General features: G+C 38.3%; 1 pseudogene; it reads right to left on the bottom strand.

Annotated features, from left to right (window-relative positions):
* Positions 1 to 4,432: 4,432 nt before the first annotated feature.
* The window catches only part of LOC100962602, a 32,258-nt pseudogene continuing 29,748 nt past the window's right edge, over positions 4,433 to 6,942 (bottom strand).

The raw sequence follows: 6,942 nt of genomic DNA, 5'->3' as shown, positions 1-6,942 counted from the left end.
GAGGACTGTGGAGATTAGTACAATCCAGCAGAGTTATACTCAATGCCTTATTCTCCAGGCACTGGCTATGATAGGCAGAGGTGTGGTGGTCCCAGGATGCCAGTAGAATTACCTTTGCAGGCTGTGAGAACCCTGTTAGTTATAGCAGAATATGCAGGTAGATTTGCACAGTGCAGTCTGCTCATGGCTTGCTCTCACATTGTCCCATAGCAGCAGGAGTGGGATGTCTTAGGGATGCATGATAATTCTTGGTCTCCCTTATGTTTGTTCAGCTTGGTGGCAGCTGAATCAGCATCCCCCAAGCCCACCCAAGGACAGGGTGTAGATCCCTGATAGCTAAACTCTCAGAATGATACTTGCTGTGGGCCTGCTGCTCAGGGAGGTGGGGCCCTTTTAGGCACAGCAGCATGGACAAGTAGTTTAGCAGAGTGTAGTCAGGCAGCTCACACTTTCGTCTCATAACAGTTTCGGCGGCAGCAGCAGCAGGTGTTTTCTCAGGGGCATGTGGGACTGTCCAGGCTTTCCTTGCCCTCATTGGCCTAGAAGCATCAGTAGCAGCAAAATGCCAAGCTGAATCTGCTCTGGGCTTGGATGCCTGTGGGCCTCTGTGTGAATTACCTTTTTGGAGTAATGTCTCTGTGAACTCTCTAGGCAGCTTCCTATTTTAGACCTAAGGGCTGCAGAGACAGGGACTTTTCCCACTGCAAAGATTACAAAAGCCCAAAGTGGAGTGTAGAGCTATGGGGATTTCTCTTTTAATCTTTCTTCATGTCTTCAGCTCTCAGCTGATCAGGGAGCAAGCTGCTTTCATTCCCCTTATCTGATTTCAGTGCTTCACATCACTTCTGTGTTGAGTCCTAACCTTCTGTCTTTGCTGGTCTTTTCTTACCATTCTGGTTCCTCTCTATGGAGGCCGTGATAATAGCCACATCTAGTCAGCTATCTAGACTCCTTTCATAATTTTATGATATGTATCATTGATATGCTATTGATAGGCAGATGCTGGTACTATTAGGGACACATTAAACTCTTTCTTCAGGTTAAATCCATCTATATAAGTAGTACAAGCAGTGATTCTGATGAATCCCTATAAGGGTAAGAGAATGACTGTGATACACATAAGCAGATGCTAGTTATACACTGCTCTCCAAGACTGGCCTGACTTGTGCTCAGCCTAGCTGTCCAAGCACCTGATCTAAACTGCCCTCTTACAGCCTGAGAAACAGGAAAAAGAGCATTGTAGAAACTAGTCATGGTATCTTAAGGACAGGAGGATCAGACTGATGCTTGTGTTTTGATACTGGAAAACCACTTCATGGAATGGAGTGAAAAGAATAACTATAAGGCAAGAATGACGAGCCATAGGTCAAGTGGAAAAAGAAAGTGGGTTCTACACTTATGGGGATGCTGATCTTAAGAAATACAATTGATAAATGTATAACTTATAACATGCTTAGAAATTATTTGAAGATTAGGTCAGTCACAAAAGAGACATTACTTGTGGTGCAGTTGGAAGAGAATAAACACTTGGTGTGTATACAGCAGTGGAGAGAGTTGAAAAATGTTTAGCTTTCATCTGTTTATTGAGTACATATTATGTGTCAGACTGTGATGTGCCGGGGGGTTAAAAAAATGCTAAAGATTGGATTCTCACCTTTCAGAGATTCTAGTTAGCTATTTTAGCTCTTATAGAAAATTCATAGCAAAAATATTTCTTCATTTAGAAGGGATTGTGTAGGTGAAGGTCATACTATCAAGAGCCTAACATCATTAAGGGCTTTTTTCCAATTTAGAACCTCTGATACCTCAGTTTGTGTGGCATGGGATCTTGGCACAGAGTTTGATTCCCCCAAGGATTCACATCCATTGCTGGCATGAAGAACACAATCTTGTGTCTGTTCGCACATTTCTCTCCTGCCAACTGTAGTATAGCCTCATATATATATATATATATATAATGCTTTGTATACATGTTCTCTGCTGCTTCTGAGTAGTGACAGAATTTTTTTTTTCCTGTGACAGCACAAACATAAAATCTCTCCTTAGTTCAACTCCCAGATGCTGCAAGAGGCTTAAAAGAGTAGATGGCTAAGGAAAGGTAGCTACCTTCTATCAAAGGAAAGAGAGAAATCGTCTTAAAACTAGTTTGGGAAGTGCTCTAACAGCTGGCCAATTATTTTTGTGATTTTTAAAAAAGAATTTCCCACTATACCATTGGAAAAATATATCTAAACATCTTGAGTATGTCATCACTATTGTATGTGAACCCAAGGCCTCAAGGGGTCTATGCTGCAGTGTAAATTTGCTATTTTGAAATCTATAGCATATGTGGCCCTGCTTTATTTGACTCAGCTGGGGAAGACAGACTGTTACTGGGCAGTATTGCTAGGTAACCAAAGAGGAGACAGCAGAGTTCAAAACGCCATTTCTTACTTAAGTAAAAGCACTGTTCTGTGGCTTGTTACTTCAGATTGTATGATATCTGTCAATATCAGAATTGTTTTAACTATGTAGTTATGGAGATCATTATTCTTTTTTACTAAATGTTTCAGCACCTAGCCTAAGAGATCACTATTTTAAGTAAATAATATCATGAACTCTGACACCAACAAGAACAAAACCCCCAAAGAATTAAAGGGGGAAGCAAAAATAGTTCTGCAAACGGGTTTACCTAGCAACAAGACAAATCTAGGAAAAACCAGATGTTACCTACTGTTCTATGCTGCTTATGCTCCTATTATACATTTTGCATTTGTCCTCTATATACTGTGTGGTTTGTAAGCCAATAAACACTCCTTAAGACAGGGAGATAAAGTTTAAGTGCCTCATATATATATATAAAATATTGAAGTGTGTTTCTCAAATTAGGCAAAAGTAATGATCTCACATTTAGACTTTCCTTACAAAGGAAAAATAAAACATCCAAAATGTGTTAGGAGAAGCTTCTATCTCCCGCCAAATGCTTGTGATTGTTTAACTATACTTACCATTTCATTTTTCTTGCCTACACTTAATATTTTCACCCTTGTCTGGTTTCAGCCTTCAGTACTGACTAAGATGTATTCTAAACTGTCACAAAAGTCTAGCTTCTTGCTAAAGACAATTTGACCTCTCTATATTGTCTGACATTGTTGATTTCAATGCTTTGAAGTGCTTTCCTTCCCTTTATTATCCACATCTAATAGTCTTTCTTCTTCTCTGATTGAAACAACTACTTATATGGGACTGAACTGGGTTCAGATGTGGAATGTGCTGTTAATAGCTATGTAGGCAAGTGACTTAAGAAATTTATGTCTCAGATTCTTCTTCATCTATAAAACAAACTTAATAATAATGATGAATATTTTCATAGTTCTCATGAGAATTAAATGAGTTAGCCTGGGCAAAGGACGCATGACAGTGCCTGGCAGATAGAATCCACTTACTTTTTTGTGTGTCATTACTATGCCCAATGGAGGCTGGTCTTGAAAAGATGGTGTTCTTAAGAGTTATTATTTTTCTTTAAACTTTGTATCTACTTCCCGGATTATATTTTTAGCTAATTATCATCATTCACAAATGTGACCTCTTTCATCTCTAACTTGGCTCTTATATCTCTAAGTTTGCTATGCTGTAGGGGTGAGGGGAAGCTTGCCCTTTTTCCTGAAAATTTGCTGAAAGATCAACTTAAAATTAAGATAAGACAAATGGTTTATTTCTAAGTATTGTGTACATGGGGGAGAATCTGAACTTTCTTGGAATAAAGAGCATTGTAAATGATGCTCTTTGAAAATTAACCTGAGAGACAGGTAGTGTTTAAAATAATTTGGGTCAGGTCTGCTTTCATTCTTTATCACTTTTCCTGAAACAGATTGAGATAATAGGGATAGGGAAGAAAGTCCATCGCCCCTTTGATCTTTTAATCAGATCAGCCTGATTTATGCAGATAGAGGAAAGCCCCTTCCAGTGCTTTTTACTCTTGAAGGGTCTTTATTAAAAATATTCCTTAATTCAAGGAGTCATATTTTGGGGTGAAATTACCTGAGCTCCTTCAATGCTCTCTTCTAGGTGTTAACTAGGAAATCTAATTAACACATGCCATTACAAAGTTTATGCATATATTCATTTATTGACTATTGCCAAGATACTGTGTTTGACCCAGAGTACTGTTGGCCAGAGACCAATAATTTATTTGGTGTGATATTCTTGAATCTTTTTTTTTTCCTGATGCGTCTGGGTACTGATCCACCATATACTGGTGTTAAAAGATGTTGCTAATAGTATGTCTGAGAACAATCTGAATTTTTTCCTATAGGTTACTAGGTCTTTCTCTAGTTTTTTTTTTTTTTTGTTGTTGTTGTTGTTGTTGTTGATATCCAAAGGATTTTTTTTATTTTTTATTTATCTTCAAAGTCCAGTAATTTCATAAGGATACTTGTTGCTTATAAACCTTCTATATAAAATGTATTTCTCCATTTTCAGAGTCCCTGATTGGCTGCTCATTTAGGTCAACCATAGATGTATGTCCTTCCACATCTGGCTGTTCATAAAAGCTAATCCGATCATTTGAGTGCTTAATTCTAGCGTGAAGTGTTTTTCCATGGGAGCAAAAGCTCAAGCTTAAAAGGTAACGGTCATCAGAACTGTCCTGAATGAGAAAAGAACCATCTGGTACATCAGCTAGCTTCCTTTCGGCTTCCCAGCATGTGATTGATTCCCAGTACCATCCTCGTTTTGTTAGTTATTTCAGCTCCTTGATAAGGCTCAGCACAACCCTGGGCCTACTACTTTGCACTGAGTCATAAACTCTTGCAACCCCAGGGGCAGAGTTAGGATCAAAATTCAAATAACAGCACATACTTTTAGCTACATGGACATCTGTGCCAGTGGGTCCAGTTCCTTTGGATTTGATGATTCTGCATTGGAGGTAGCAGAGGTGAGAGGGCAGAAACATCATCGTGACCCTCTCTGGGACTCTGCAACATGAAGCCTGTGGTGCCAGTCAACAATCCATTCCCTGCCTGATCCACAAAGATTTCCGGGGCCTCGACTAGGTGAGGGTCTCCCTAATGCTCACCCTCAGGGAAAGGGTGCCTTCCCACTTGAGGAGGAACCACAGAGACTTCCATGGGAAACTGTCCAGACAATAGCTACACTGTCCTTCCAGAGGATCCCTCCCCTCATCTAAATACACAGTGTACTGAATGGAGTCCTGAGGGGTAAGTCCAGTATCTGCATGCACATGTTCATTCAGATGAAGACACATGTCTCCATTCTGAGAGGCCAAGCTCTTCCCTGAGCTCCTGGCACGCAGCTCAGACTGAAGGTTGTGAAAATCTTTCCAGCACCATTCAGTGCAGGGCTAGGACTGGAGGAGTGACCAAGGCTTTGACTCTCACCCACATCTTGATGCGCAAATCCTCGGAGTATGTGGGTCTGAGACACCACGCTATCCACTGTGATTTCTATGCACTGAAAGTGCATTTCAGGTGTATTTAACCCTAAGTAACTTGAATGAAACTTAGATTGAAAATTGCTGTGTCTTTTTAATGGCACATTTTCAAACGATAGTCTTTGAATAAACATACCTATGTGTTGAGACAGAATTTACATATATTCTGAAAATGCATTTTTAATTTCATACTGTAAAGAGATTTATTTAGAATGATGAATTGATGTAATCTTGGGTAATGGAATGAAGATCTACATCGTATCTTTGACAATAGTCTTTTGTAAATTTTTTTAAAGGTTCTACTCATTTAGTTGTGAAAAGTTGAATTTTTCTTTTGCCTTCACTTTTATCCTGCAGTTTGTCTATTTTAATAAATGGACTTATATTTAAAAATTGCAAAGAAATGCATACCACCAGTTTAGCCTTTTCTGTTATTAAACTTGGTAACAAATTGGCATAACATATAAACACCTATGGAACTAAAACTATTCTTAAAGAAATATTAGATCATAAAAAAAGTATTTCTCTGGGATACAGTATGCTCTTTAAATCTGTAAACTCAACTGTTTTATTTTTAGAAAACTTTCAAATTTCTATCTTTAAGTATATTTTTTTTTCTGGGAAAACTGATTTTTCTATCTTAGGAGTAGTTATCTTCATGCAGTATTTCCTTTGACTGTCTTCCTTATTCGCAATTAAACATTTACCTTTTTATTTTGCTTACTCTTGTTCATTTGGCGTTTTCATCTATATCTAAATAAATGGTGCCTTTATTTATATTGTGATTTTCCTATCCCTTTGACTTATTTTGTTGAGATCATATTTTGTGTCCTATCTCTCCATTTCTATTCTGAGTTGTTGCATCTCTGCTTTGATAACTTTTCTTGATTTTAAAGTTATTCTGATTGTGAAAACATAGTATTTGTCTTCACTTACGGTTCTTTTTTTTAAAATTTTTTTCTTTAGTGGTTTCTGACTAATTCTTTATTATTTCTCACCTCTGAATGGGTTAAGTTTTAACAAGATGATTTTGTTGGAGGTCAGAGGTCCCAGTTCCCTGAACCCAGGGACCTGTTTTTATTACTTAGCTGAACTAGAAAGTTTAACTGAGGCAAGGAAGGAATTGAAAGTGAAAGTTTGTAGAAACTGAAAGTAAACCTGGAGCAGCAGAGGCAGCATAGAGAGCAAAAATAATTTCCCACAGGCTTTAGTATAACAAAAAGAAATTTTATTTAAGCACAAAGAGAAAACTTAGAGCACTTATACGGAGAGTTGGAAGTGAGTCCTGCTCATGAATGAGAAGAGAGAGAGAGAAAGATGCACTCAAGGGCAGGGTAGAGGTATACACATCCCCCCTCCTCTCAGTTTAAAATTGGTTGTAAGTCTTTCACTGATGTCTGGGCACCAGCAGACATTATTGCCCTTTTCTATTTGTCAGTGGTTATTGTTCTTTCCTATTGGTTACTGGCTACCTACGTTACCTCATACCTGGATTCTTTTTTTTTTTTTTT

Source organism: Otolemur garnettii, unplaced genomic scaffold (genome assembly GCF_000181295.1).
Source record: "Otolemur garnettii isolate 467f Iridium unplaced genomic scaffold, OtoGar3 scaffold00122, whole genome shotgun sequence".
In the NCBI taxonomy this organism is placed as follows: Eukaryota; Metazoa; Chordata; class Mammalia; order Primates; family Galagidae; genus Otolemur; species Otolemur garnettii.
The sequence above is the reverse complement of the archived record's forward strand: the minus strand, read 5'-3'. Positions and strand labels throughout refer to the sequence as shown.